The sequence below is a fragment of the Malaclemys terrapin genome, chromosome 7 (genome assembly GCF_027887155.1).
Source record: "Malaclemys terrapin pileata isolate rMalTer1 chromosome 7, rMalTer1.hap1, whole genome shotgun sequence".
Taxonomy (NCBI): domain Eukaryota; kingdom Metazoa; phylum Chordata; order Testudines; family Emydidae; genus Malaclemys; species Malaclemys terrapin.
Genome location: NC_071511.1, coordinates 72,523,184 through 72,537,244, shown reverse-complemented (window position 1 = coordinate 72,537,244; position 14,061 = coordinate 72,523,184). Strand labels below are relative to the sequence as shown.

The 14,061-nt window shown below is 41.5% G+C and overlaps 1 protein-coding gene across 2 annotated transcripts in view; it reads right to left on the bottom strand.

Moving 5' to 3' along the window:
• The window catches only part of NRG3 (neuregulin 3), an 871,038-nt gene that overhangs the window by 424,655 nt on the left and 432,322 nt on the right, over positions 1–14,061 (bottom strand). The window lies entirely within an intron of this gene.

The following is a 14,061-nucleotide window of genomic DNA, read 5'->3' as shown; positions in this document are numbered from 1 at the left end:
ATTAATGTTACAATGTCAGAATGACTGATCTCTACATATATGAAGTCCTTGTTAACAAATGAGTTTATTCTCATTTCTCTCCTCCCCATCCATCAACACATCACTCCTGGCCCCCGCTGCTTCCCCGGGCTCCTCACCCATTGCCTTTGGGCGCTATTGCCCCAAGATCCCTGCCACTTGTCCACAGCTCTCCTGGTCATTGCCCAGCTGTGAAGGCAGCACCATCACAGGCAGCAGTGCAGAAGGAAGGGTGGCATGTTATGGTATCACCGCATGCCCTTCCTTCTGCGCTGTTGCTGGAGGCAGTGCTGCCTTCAGAGCTAGGCAACTGGCATTCTCCAGATGGGCTGCACAGGGAGGAGTTTCTGACCCCAGGAGCTCCTCTGGCCATACAGCCCCTGACCACCATGCCCGCGGGAAGGGGGGACCCAGGGGTGAGCCCTGCTGCCTGCACCTCCCTGCCAGGCTGGCAGCTCTGGGCAGCATAGTCCCACCTCGCTCAGCTGGCCAGGGGTGCCAGCTCTGGGCTCACCCTCTCTCACCCCCAATCCAGAAGCCCAGGCCCACCAACTTGTGGCATGTGGACAGCCCCCTCCTCCCCCCAACCACTGCGTGTGTGTGTGTGGGGGGGGTCACCCATGTCGCCCACCCCTAATCATCCCAGCCCCACCTCCAGCTAACACAAACAGGGAGCTCAACAATCATGATCCCGCTGGGTCCAACGCAAAAGCTGACTATACATGTGCCTTTTACTCAACTAAGCCATTAGGAGCCTTCACTGCTCACGTGACGGATTGTGTCTGCTGCACAGTGGTATGTTGCATGAGATTTGTTCTTGTCAACTTATGAGAAGCTTAATACGAATCATGCTAGTAGAAAAAAAATATCCTGCGATTTGAGAGTTCTACCACAGGATCACAAGTGAGGCTTAGTTTTACATGTAAATCGCATCTCTTGCAATAAATTTGCAAGAGTTGACATGTCTGTTGTAGCCATGCTGATCCAAGAATGTCAGAACTTCTGTTGATGAAAGACAGTAGCTTTCAAGCTACACAGAGCTCTTCTTCAGGTGTAGCGTGAAAGCTGGTCTCTTTCACCAGTAGAAGTTGGTCCAATAGAAGACATTACCTCAGCAAAGCCAACTGCCATTCTCACCATTGGTCTCCAAGGGTGAGGTGGACCAACTGTGTGTGGAGACTGTTTAACCTGAGAAGTGCGCTACAATTGGAGACCTTGAGTTCCGCCTGTGCAGTGTTTCCTGGTATCTCATCACTATACTGCAGCACTGGGGACCCAGAATACAGCCTTTCTGTACTTACCTAACATTCCCTCCCTGTGCTCTAATCTACGGATACAGCTCTGGAGTACTGGCTGAGTTGAAGTCAATGGTGTGGAGTTGGCAAGCATGTTGATCTGGGGATCAAGACCCAGAACACAATATTTTGTAAGATGCCCAGCCAGCTTCATCCATGATCTCAAACTCAGCAATCAGGGTAAATTTGAACCCTTTGTGTACATCAGGTTATGCTGTAAGTAACAGAGAACAGATATTTGTTGTGCTTGATTGTTTTCTTGCATGTTACATAAGGGCAGAATAACCCAAGAAAGATCAATCACCATCTCACAAGAGGTGCAATAATTGTCTAATCATGTAGCTCTCTTTATACATCACATGACACTCTCAAGCAGTTATTTCCTTTGAAGAAACACCTTCAAACTGTCATGTACTATTACATAATTCCATTTCCCAGTACTTGAACTAGTAAGAAGTAATTAACTAAGTTACCCAGTTAGGCCATGGTCTGTATAGTGTCAGAGGAAAGTCTGATAAAGGAGGATCACAGAATTTTCATCCCACAGTTCATTGGGAGAACAGATTATTAATGTGCAACAATGACAGTCTCAATAATTTGTTGCTTTGTAGCATAAATACAATAAATAACATTTTAGATTGATTTCACATCTAAGCTTTGCTTCAGTGTTTCTTCCAAACCAAAGTCAATATTTATTGCTTCGTATATTACAAATCATCACCTTTTTGATCAAAATAATTTTCTTGTACATTAAGTCAAGCAAGTCGAACTGGTAACAATTTCTTAATGAAATGTTTGTGTATCTTTTAATAACTATAAATCAGGCAAAAGCAAGTATCTTCCATAAGGGTCAACTGAGGCAGCTAAACTATTTCTTAATTCTTCATGGAATCCTTTTAAAAAAACATTGTATTTTAAAGTTAATCCAGCATATCACGTATATCAAACATTGCTGTTTACTGCACTTTTAAATTAATTTAATGTAAGCAGCATGGCTAATCCTAAACTTTCTAAAATAAATCATGAGAATTCAAAAACAAGTGGTGGATTATTTTTATTTGCTTTCTGGATTTTGAGAGACTTTAGGAGTTACATTTTGAAGCTTTTCTCCACAACCATAAGGACTAGAAAATTAATTAAAAGAAAAAAAGATTAGTTATTATGCATGATAAACTCAACGGTGAGCTGGGAGTTTACGAAAAACACCAAATATTACAACATCTCATACGGCAAAAAGATCCACAAGTTCAGAGTATTACTATCACATGAAGCCCCCTGACCCAACTGCACATGGAAATCAGAGCCAAAAGTAAGCAAGTCCATTTAGGAGGACTAAAAGGAATTTATGTCTGGATCATAGTCTGATATCAAATGTATGGTTAAATAAGAACAGCCTTACTAATTCAGACTAATGGTCCATCTAGCCCAGTATCCTGTCCTCTGACAAGAGCAATTTCAAGTGATCTGTCCCGTCATCCATTCCCAGCTTTTGGCAGTTGGAGGTTAAGGGACACCTGCAACATGTAATTGCATCCCTGACCATCTTGGCTAATAACCATAGATGGACGTATCCTCCATGAATGTATCTAATTCTTTTTTGAATCAGTTATACTGCTGGCCTTCACAACATCCCATGGCAACAAGTTTCACAGATAACTGTGCACTGTCTGAAGAAATACTTCCTTTGGTTTGTTTTACATCTGCTGCCTATTAATTTATAATATAATTAATATATATTGAGTGATCCTTAGTTCTTGTGTTACATGAAAGGGTACATTTACACTTCCTTATTCACTTTCTCATACAATTCATGAGTTTATAAACCCCTATCATATATTCACTTAGTCATCTCTTTTATAAGATGAATGGTCACAATCCTTTTAATCTCTCCTCATATAGAAGCTATTCCATACTCCTGATCATTTTTGCTTCCCTTCTCTATACTTTTTCCGATTCTAATGTATCTTTTTTGAGATGGGGGGAGACCACATCTGCATGCAGTAGTCAAGGTTTGGTTATATTATGGATTTATATAGTAGGATTACGATATTTTCTGTCTTATTATTTATCCTTTTCCTAATGGATCCTAATATACTGTTCACTTTTTTAACTGCAACTGCACATCAAGCAGATGTCTTCAGAGAACTATCCACAACTCCACAATCTTTTTCTTGAGTGATAACAGTTAATTTAGAACCCATCATTCTGTATGTGTGAGATACTGTTTCTAATTACCATTACTTTGCAGTGTTTGCACTTACCATCATTGAATTTCATCTGCCATTTTCTTGCCTAGTCACCCAGTTTAGTGAGATCCCTTTGTAATTCTTTGCAGATAACTCAACTTAACCATCTTGATTTTGTATTGTTGGCAAGTTTTGCCACCTCACTGTTCATCTCCTTTTTCAGATCAGTTATGAACATTTTGAACAGCACAGGTCCAATATAGATCCTTGGGGGCCCTGTTATTTACCTCTCTTCTTTGTGCAAAAACTTTCCATTTATTCCTACACTTTGTTTCCTATCCTTTAATCATTTCCTGATCCAAGAGAGTACCACATAAGGCGAATAAAGATCCATAAAGGAAACAAAGCATTTTTATAGCGTGATGGTTGGAAAACATTTTTATATTTATTAGCTTTTTTAAATTGTAAATATCAATTACGGACAATAAGGTCTGACAGTTTTTGAAACCACTGGTAAACTTTGTTGGATGGTAGTTATTCACATAAGAAACACCTCTTGATTTGAACAAAGGACAAACAGACTTCTTTTATATTCCAAAACAGAACAGCATTCTGAATCAGATAATTTACTAACATGACAAAGGATGGTACCATTTCAGCTGAACATTTTAGAAGTCTGGTGTTTATGTTTTCCACACACAGATTTTTTAGTTGTCTGCATAATTTAAACATTGATTGCTTTACAAAATAATGATACTTCATTTCTTTGTCTGAAAATCATTCTAAAAGCCCTCCAACATATTAAGTAAATGAATGAAAAAGTGACAAATTGAATTTGTTGTTGAGATAAGATTCCGATATTATTTCTTTTTTAAAGGAAGAAGCTTCCCAATATCTGTTCATTTGTTCTGTGTTAACAATTAAGACAGTTAACATGTTTCTTAATCTTCAGTGATTTAAGCAGTCTCTAGAATGTTCAGCACTCAAAGATGAAATACAAGATGTGTGATCATTTTTCAGTTTAGAGTTTACAATTGCCATATAAGAACAAATAGACCGAACAACTAAAAAACAGGCAACAGCTGATCAAAAAAACTGAGCAAGACATATTCTTTAATCCTTAGAATCCTGAGGACAATACACTCATTCACAGAACTCCAAGGTTAGGAACTGGCCCAAAGAAATTTAGACTCCTGTTTCTCTGATCCTTTACCTTTCTCTCTGACATCAGCCTAACCTCCTTCACTGTTCTTTCCCTACATCTTCTCCCTCCCCTTTGTTCAGTGACATTGTTAACATCGCCATTGTCCTCAAAAACTCATTCTACAACTGTCAAAAGAGAATTTATACATACATATACATAAATAAATCTCCCAGGAAAATAAATGGCAAAGAACTAGGATGGATATACTGCTTGTCCTTTTTGGTTTTTGTCATTTATTTGCCTCGGATATTTTCACTTAATTTAAACGTCTCAGATGCAGGTATAAAAGCAGGTTAAGCTCTGTATGAACACCTGTTTAACATAAAAAAATTGCCTGCATTTCTTATTTTTTTTTCCATTTGCCATCTAGCAATCAAATAATTCATTGCTGATTGGCAAAAAGCAAAAATATGGTGATTTATAACAAGCTAAGAATTTATGGGGTTTTTAGAGGCAGAAGAAGCAGGTGTATTTTTTCCCCTTTTACATTTGCAAATAGTAGCGAAGAGGCTGAATTTCTCTCCAGGGTATACGGGGACAAAATCAAATGTTCCTCAGAAGGAGAGCTCAGTTAATGCTTATAAAACACCACGGCTGGTGAATCAATATATAGGTTGCATGCGGCTCCCCTAGCAGACCACTCCTCCCATAAGGTCTGCCTGTTGTCAAGATCAGGAAGAAGTGTGATGGCCATTTCCTTTGAAACCAGGCCCAGCCCCCTTTGGAGCTCTGGCCACAGAGGTCAGAATGCTCACCACACATGTTTTGTGGAAGCCAGGAATGAGATATGATTGCCTTCCTGTGCTTCTCCGGCTGAGTGCCTTTTGCCCTGCTGTCACATATGTGGAAGAGGGAGGCCTCAATTAACCATACAAAAGCCTTTTCCCCTCTCTGATAGCTACCAAGATCTTTGACTCTGCCTGTTTCCAAGAAGTAGAAGATTTGGTGGGGTACAGAGCACTGGATGATGATCCACAACAGAAAATTATATATAATACAATCTGCAATCAGAATCTGGAATTATAACATCCCTGACTCATTTGTTCAAGAGCAACTCAGTCACTGTTGATACCACACTGAAAAGGTAAGCCACAGTTACACTGAAGATCTAGACTTTTTTTCAAGATAGCCAAAGAAACCAAAGTTTAATAATGAATGCATAATGGGTTTCATGAAGTGAACGAAAATATTCCCATTTATTTCAAAGGGCACTGGATCAGGATCCAGGACCCAACTAAGGAGGAAAGGGGGAAACAGATTTGTGTCTCAAATGCACCAATCATAAAAGCAAATGCATGTATGTATTTATATGGCCTCATCATTATAGTATCTGAAAACCTATATTTACTCCTTATCTCCTGTCGGCCAGCCTATTGTCTGGCCAGAGAACACTCGCTCCTTAAAGGAAAAAAGGAGCATGTGTCACTCCAACAGACCCCAGTCGTCGGTAGGTGGGATTGAACCGGGGAACCTTTGAAGCTTAGTGCATGAGCCTCTACTGCAATTAGCTAAGGCTGTAGAGCAGCCTCATTAATTGCTCTTTAAGTGGTCTCAGTGCCACTAGATGCAACAGAACATCACATCCAGAAGGTGTGTTGGTTACACATGCGACACCCAAACTACAACTCCTGTGAGTCACAGAGTTTCAGGGGACACATTAATCTTGAAGCAAGCTAAAACAAAATGCTGCAATATAGTCAAATGGTCTTTTAATCTTTTCATTTCCTTCCTAATTTGTGATGAAAACTTTTATAACAAGTTTTTTCCCCATGGGCAGGGGTGAAAGTAACTGAGGACACTTACCGGTGGGGGTGGAGGGTGGCTCTGGCCCCCAGAAGGGGTGGGGCCTCTAGTGGAAGGGGCAGGGCTGGGGGGTCAGCATCCTTGGCCAGCCCTTGTCCCATGCCACCCGGGGCTCCCGTGTTGATTTAAAGGGCCCGGAGGCCCAGATGCTGCTGCTGCAGTAGCGGCAGTGGTGTCCGGAGCCCCGGGCCGTTTTAAATCGCCGGCCCCAGGGCTGCTGCTCCCTTTGCCACCCCCCCCCCGCCTGTCATCAGCCGGGGAGGGGAAGGGGCAGGGACGTTAAAGTGTTGCAGGGTCCTTTGCCGCGGCAGCACTTTAATGTTGCTGTGCGCCCCCCCCCCCCCCCCCCATCAGCGGCAGCTCTTTAAGGAAGGTCCTTTGCCGTGGCAGCGCTTTAATGTGGGCTGGGTATGGGCCAGTGTGGGTTCTTACCAGTACGGAGTACCAGCTCCTACCGGCTCACTTTCACCCCTCCCATGGGATGGAGATTCCAATTTTTGACCAGCTGTAGTACTTATTTATCTGAAGTATCAAAAAGTATCAAGTACAAAACATCATACCCAACAAGACTGATATACAACATATTTTGAAAAGGCACAATATTTTTTAATGAGAAAATTAAATATTGACAATTGTGTACATTTGTCAAACGCAATTTGTTAAAAATTTCAAGCGGCTCTAATAGAGGTATCTTTTTCATAAGGCAAAAGCAGTGAATCAAAATTTCAATCACCTTTATTTGCACACAGAATGCTTAAAGTAAGTTTGGAGCTATAAAATACACCAGGTGACTCCACTCAAAAGAGGGCAAGGGAGCCTTTTTTCCTTTTTTGATTGGAGTCACCTGATGTATTTTATAGCTCCAACATTACTTTAAGAATTTTATGGTCATTTATTAAATTGTGTTTTGTCAAGGCTGTGACAAAATGTACCCATGTCCTTACATATTGTTGTAATCTTTGTACAAAGTATGCCTTAAAATGTATCACCAGAAAACTCATGAATTGTTGGTCAATATTATCCTGATAAAATGTGTGGCAACATTGTATCTGAAGTTATAAGATTCCAAACTGAGGTTGGCAAACAGGTCTGTCTCAAACCAAAAAATTGTTTGCTCTGCTTAATTTTCATTTACGCAGTAAACAGAGTCATCAAGCAGGAAGGAAAACAGAAAAGTTTCAAACAGGTGAGGAAAAAGCAGCAGGGAATATCCTTTCTACTTCTCCATGGCCGCACACCATCTTCACCTTTTCCTCAGGGCTTTGTCCTGATGCAGTCCCAGAGACCAGCCCAGAGCGCCTTCTCACTTCCCCCACCCCGGCTTTTGCCAGCACAGCTCTGTCCGAGATCCAGTAGCTCACTCAGTCAGCCCCACACCATCCAGGCTCCTCCAGCTTCAGCAAGAAACTGATCTCACTTTGGCCCTGCACCTCTTCTTATACTAGCCTACTGGGCCTTGACTGCTGCTCCCTGCAGCCCCTTTCTGCCTCCAGCAGGGGCTTTAGAGCAGAGGTGGGCAAACTACAGCCCATGGGCCACATCTGGCCCGCAGGACCATCCTGCCTGGCCCCTGAGCTCCCGTACGGGGAGGCTAGCCCCCGGTCCCTCCCCCGCTGTCCCTCCCTCCCCTGCAGAGTTACATCGCCACGCGGGCAGTGCTCTGGGAGGTGGAGCTGCGTGCTCCTGTCAAGCAGAGTGGCAGCGTGTCTGGCTCCGGCTTGCTCGGCAACCAGACATGCTGTCTGCATGCTCTGCTCAGCATGGTAAGTGTTAAGTGGGCCGGGGCTGGGGGGTTGTATAAGGGGCGGGGGATCCTGGGGGGCAGTCAGGGGACAAGGAGCATGGGGCGGTTGAATGGGGCGGAGGTTCTCGGAGGTGCGGTCAGGGGACGGGGAATGCGGGGGTTGGATAGGGGGTGGGATCCCAGGGGGCAGTTAGGGGCAGGGGGTCCCGGGAGGGGGCAGTTAGGGAACAAGGAGCAAGGGGGGTTGGATGGGTTAGAGGTTCTGAGGGGGGCAGTCAGGGAGTGGGAAGTGGGATGGGGCAGACTGTTTGGGGAGGCACAGCCTTCCCTACCCAGCCCTCCATCCAGTTTTGCAACCCCAATATGACCCTCGGGCCAAAAAGTTTGCCCACCCCGCCTTACAAGGTCTGATATACCTGTCACAGTGAGACCGTATATATTGTAAAAAGAACAGGAGTACTTGTGGCACCTTAGAGACTAACAAATTTATTAGAGCATAAGCTTTCGTGGACTACAGCCCACTTCTTCGGATGCATATAGAATGGAACAGGTGGGAGTTGTCTTACCAACTCTGAGAGGCCAATTAATTAAGATCTTATCAAACTGTCTGTACTGGGCTATCTTGATTATCACTTCAAAAGTTTTTTTTCCTCTTAATTAATTGGCCTCTCAGAGTTGGTAAGACAACTCCCACCTGTTCATGCTCTCTGTATGTGTGTATATATATCTCCTCAATATATGTTCCATTCTATATGCATCCGAAGAAGTGGGCTGTAGTCCACGAAAGCTTATGCTCTAATAAATTTGTTAGTCTCTAAGGTGCCACAAGTACTCCTGTTCTTCTTTTTGCAGATACAGACTAACACGGCTGCTACTCTGAAACCATAAATATTGTGAGTGCTGGTAATTTGCATAGACCTTTTGGTCTGCATTTGGGCACAGAAGACTAAAGCAATGCTTTTTACAGATGAACTCTCCAAATTGGGACATCCCTCCCCCCCCCGAATCTCAGTAGCATGTCTTTAAGTAAGACACAGACTTGATGCTTTCAGTCTGAGTCACTGCTACTGGCACTCTCTCAACAGGACTCTCCTCAAACCAATGCCAAACAAAAGGTGGTATTGTTTAGGGCAGGGATGGCCAATGCATAGATTAAGGTGTTTCAGCCACAGACTAATGCTGCCTCCTCCTATCAAAACCCAGACAGGAGGCCAACAGTGCAAACACCAGCTGTCTCTCCCCCTAGGATTAATCCCCTGGCCTCTTTCTGAGGCTCAGTGGCCCCAGGTAGCACATAGATGCAATTTATACCTTCCAGCACAACTAGGGATGAATACAGGCCTTAGGATGAGCTATTCTACAGACTAAGTGTTCCCAGTTATTGGGGATAATTTTTCAACACACATTTGCCAGATTATGAAGCACCTATATATTGAACTTGGTTGCCCTAACTCGTATTTAAGCACCTAAAACAGGCACTTAAAATAAACAGTACCCAAACACTGATTTTAGTACCCTGATATAGAATTGGGCCCCCTAACATAGGTGTCCACATTTGAAATTTGAGCAGTGAGTTCAATATTGCATCTGAAGAGGGAGACTTTGTATTCTCTTTTGCAATCTGCTTCCTCTGTCAGAGACATCCCTCCCCCACCCCACCCACGCTTTATCCAAGGTATTGTATATAGGGATAAGGCAGGGGAAAAGATGGACTCTGACAGAGGAAACAGATTCACTAACCTAGTTGGATTTATGAGGAAAATAAAGAGGGATTTTCTGGGTTTAAATTACAGTAAAAAATAAAAAGGCCATATAATTTAAAAAACAAAAATGTGTAAGTAATGAGTAGTTCTAATGATAATGATCTAATTTTGATAATTGTAGGAAATCATTACTTCATAATTATTAATTTATACTATTATCTGCATGTGTAGCTGATTTTCTATACATGCCAAAATTACTAATTACCACTAGAACCATTCATTACTTATCTACTTTCAAATTTGAACAAATGAAAATGCCATTTATTAATTAAATGCTACCAAAACATATATATTTAAAAAATTGAGATGGAAACTTGTCAGCCACAACTTCCTTTAATGAGTCTGACTCAACACCTTCCCTATATAAATAAAGGGAAATAATTTTCACTGGGAGTAAAATCAGAGACTTCAAGGACTTATCTCTGATGATACGTTTTGCTCACTCAGTTCAATTTGATGGGGCTATTCTTTAAACTGAACAAAAGGGGCCTGGAGATCAGAAATTAAGATAATTAAAATTTTAAGGTAGGGCAAAATCTGCAGGGCAGGTCTTTGTCCCCATATAAATGCATGCTCACATTCATTTGCTCTTGTGTTACTTAAGAAGCCCAATTTTTCATATGACTCCAGAATCCTACTTTGAACAATGCACTGTGTTATTACTACCACCATTCAGGACAGGAAATGAGCCTTATTGACTGACCTATCAGCCAAATTCTGCAAACAATAGAGTTTTAAAATCCAAGTCAAGTTCCTTGGGTTAAGACTGAGAAAATATTGTATTGCTTGGCATATAAAGGCCAAGTGGGATTTAAAGGAATGTGACTTTGCAGATAAACCAAGAATGTTCTCAGTATTATTCATCTGGGAGTAATATGAAGTCACATGTAGAAAATTCACTCAGTGTTAGGAAGGCATTTGATCATGGAACGAACATATCTAATTAAAATGGTAAAGGAACTACAAGCTCAATGAATCTTTCAGAGGTTGGGCAAAAATTGTTATTAAGTGCATTCCTCTACTCTATTTCTTAATCTTAAAAGCAGAGACAAGTAAGCATTTCCCCATTTTTGTGACCAAATCCTGGTATACATAAGTTGAATAGCAGAGAACTAACAGGAACAAACTTACTTTGTTTTGAAAGTTGTGGGAGCTGCCTGTAATATGTCTATGAATACTATATGTTCTGTTTGCCTGACTGTTATTGTGTTGTTTGCAATATAAGTTCACAAAAAGAAGAACAGGAGTACTTGTGGCACCTTAGAGACTAACAAATTTATTAGAGCATAAGCTTTCGTGGACTACAGCCCACTTCTTTGGATGCTGTAGTCCACGAAAGCTTATGCTCTAATAAATTTGTTAGTCTCTAAGGTGCCACAAGTACTCCTGTTCTTCTTTTTGCGGATACAGACTAACAGGGCTGTTACTCTGAAACCTGTCAATATAAGTTCAGGGGATTAAACCAAGCAGAAGCTGATGGAATGTACACAGGGATGCTTCAGATAACCCCCATTTACAGATACTTAGAGGACAGTGTGGGTGTCAGTCAATTTGAACTGTTACCTCTGATCCTGCTGAGTTCAACAGTCTGGCTTGTAACTGCAGGAGCAGGTGATCCAGGCAGGAAACTGGAACAAAAGACTTTTTGGGTGGATAAAGGGAAAGCCTTTGAAGAAAGGAACATAAACTCTGTCAAGTGTAAAAGTATAATAAGGCATAAGAAGAATGAATTTGAAAAGCAGCTAACCAAAGACACAAACTAATAGCATTTTTTTTTAAGTACCTGAGAAACAGGAAGCCTGCCCAACAATCAATGGGGCTTCTGGATAATCAGGATGCTAAAAGAAAACTCAAGGCAGATCAGGTTCTTGCGGAGAAGCTAAATGAATTATTTGCATCAGTCTTCACTGCAGAGGACGTGGGAAAGATCCCCACATCCGAGCCATTCCTTTTAGGTGACAAATATGAGGAACTATCCCAGATTGAGGTGTCAGTAACGCAGGTTTTGGAACAAACTGATAAATTTAACAATAATAAATCACCAGGACCAGATGGTATTCACTCAAGAGTTCTGAAGGAACTCATGAAATTACAGAACTACTGACTCTGGTATGTACCCTATTGCTTAAAACAGCCTCTGTGTCAGATAACTGGAGGATAGCTAATGTAACACTAATTTTTTAAAAAGGCTCCAGAAGTGATCCTGGCAATTACAGGCCAGTAAGCCTAACTTCAGTACCAGGTAAATTGGCTGAAATGATAGTAGGAGACAGAACCATCAGACATGTTGATAAACATAATATATTGGGGAAGAGTCAACAGGGCTTTTCTGAAGAGAAATCATGCCTCATCCATCGATTAGAATTCTTTGAATGTCTTGACAAACATATGGACAAGAGTGATCCAGTGGATATGGTGTTCTCTGACTTTCAGAAAGCCTTTGACAAGCCTCACCAAAGGCTCTTAAGCAGAGTAAGCAGTCATGGGAGAAGAGGAAAGTTACTCTCATGGATCAGTAATGGTTAAAATATAGGAAACAAAGGGTAGGAATAAATGGTCAGTTTTCACAATGGAGAAGGATAAATAGCTGGTTCTCCCAAGGATCTGTATTGGGACCTGTGCCGATCAACATATTTATAAATGATCTTTAAAAAGGGGCAAACAGTGAAATGGCAAAATCTGCCAATGATACAAAATTACTCAGGATAGTTAAGTTGAAAGATGACTGCGGAGAGTTACAAAGGGATCTCACTAAACTTTTGGGCAACAAAATTGTAGATGACATTAAATAAAAATAAAATATATTAATGGAGATATCCTATCTCCTAAAACTGGAAGGGACCTTGAAAGGTCATCAAGTCCAGCCCCCGGCCTTCACTAGCAGGACCAAGTACTGATTTTGCCCCAAATCCCTAAGTGGCCCCCCTCAAGGACTGAACTCACAACCCTGGGTTTAGCAGGCTAATGCTCAAACCACTGAGCTATCCCTCCCCCAACATTGATAAGTGCAAAGTGAAGCAAATTGGAAAAAAATAATCTCAACTATACATACAAAATGATGGAGTCTAAATTAGCAATTACAACTCAAGAATTGTTACGAGAGGTATAGGTAATAAGGCAGAAAACATCATAATCCCACTATCTAAATCTATGGTACACCCACACTTTGAGTGAAGTTCTGGTCACCCCATCTCAAAAAAGGCATATTAGAATTGGAAAAGGTACAGAGAAGGGCAACAAAAATTAAGATGGGTAGCGAATAACTACCATATGTGGAGAGGTTAAAAAGACTTGTACTGTTCAGTTTGAAAAGAGACGACTAAGGGACAATATGATAGAGGTCTATACAATTATCAATTGTAAGGAGAAAGTGAATAAGGACATGTTATTTACCCTTTCACATAACACAAGAACTAGGGGTGACACACAGTCAATATAAGGAACTCATTGACATCGGATGCTGATAAGGCCAAATGTGTAACTGGTTTCACAAAAGAATTAGATAGGTCCATCAATGGCTATTAGCCAAGAGGGATAGGAATGCAACCCTATGCTCCAGGTATTCCTGAACCTCCAACTGTTAGAAGCTGGGAATGGATGACTCATAATTGCCCTGTTCCGTTCATTCTCTCTGAAATATTTAGTATTGGCCACTGTCAGAAGACAGGATACTTGGCTAAATGGACCATTGGTCTGACTCAGCATGGCCATGTTTATATTCTTAGAGGGGAGAGTAAGACAGATGGCTGGGGAGCAGAATGAACTCCCTGTCCCCAGAGGGTGGGATACCTGGAATAAATGGCCAATCTAGCCTATTGATAAGATGGTTATCTGCATATACCTTTCATTGTGTTAAACCCTTTTTTCTTGTTACGTTTTGTACCTAGTTTTCACATTAAAGATTACTCTTTTTTAAGTCACTTGATTCACCACTGGTCTCACCTCTGGAAGAGAACTTGTGGATAGGTTAACCCAGTTGGACCTGGTAGGCAATCACAGTTGGTACAAAGGATGCTGTAGCTCAGGGACCCACTTTAAAAGTGGAAGA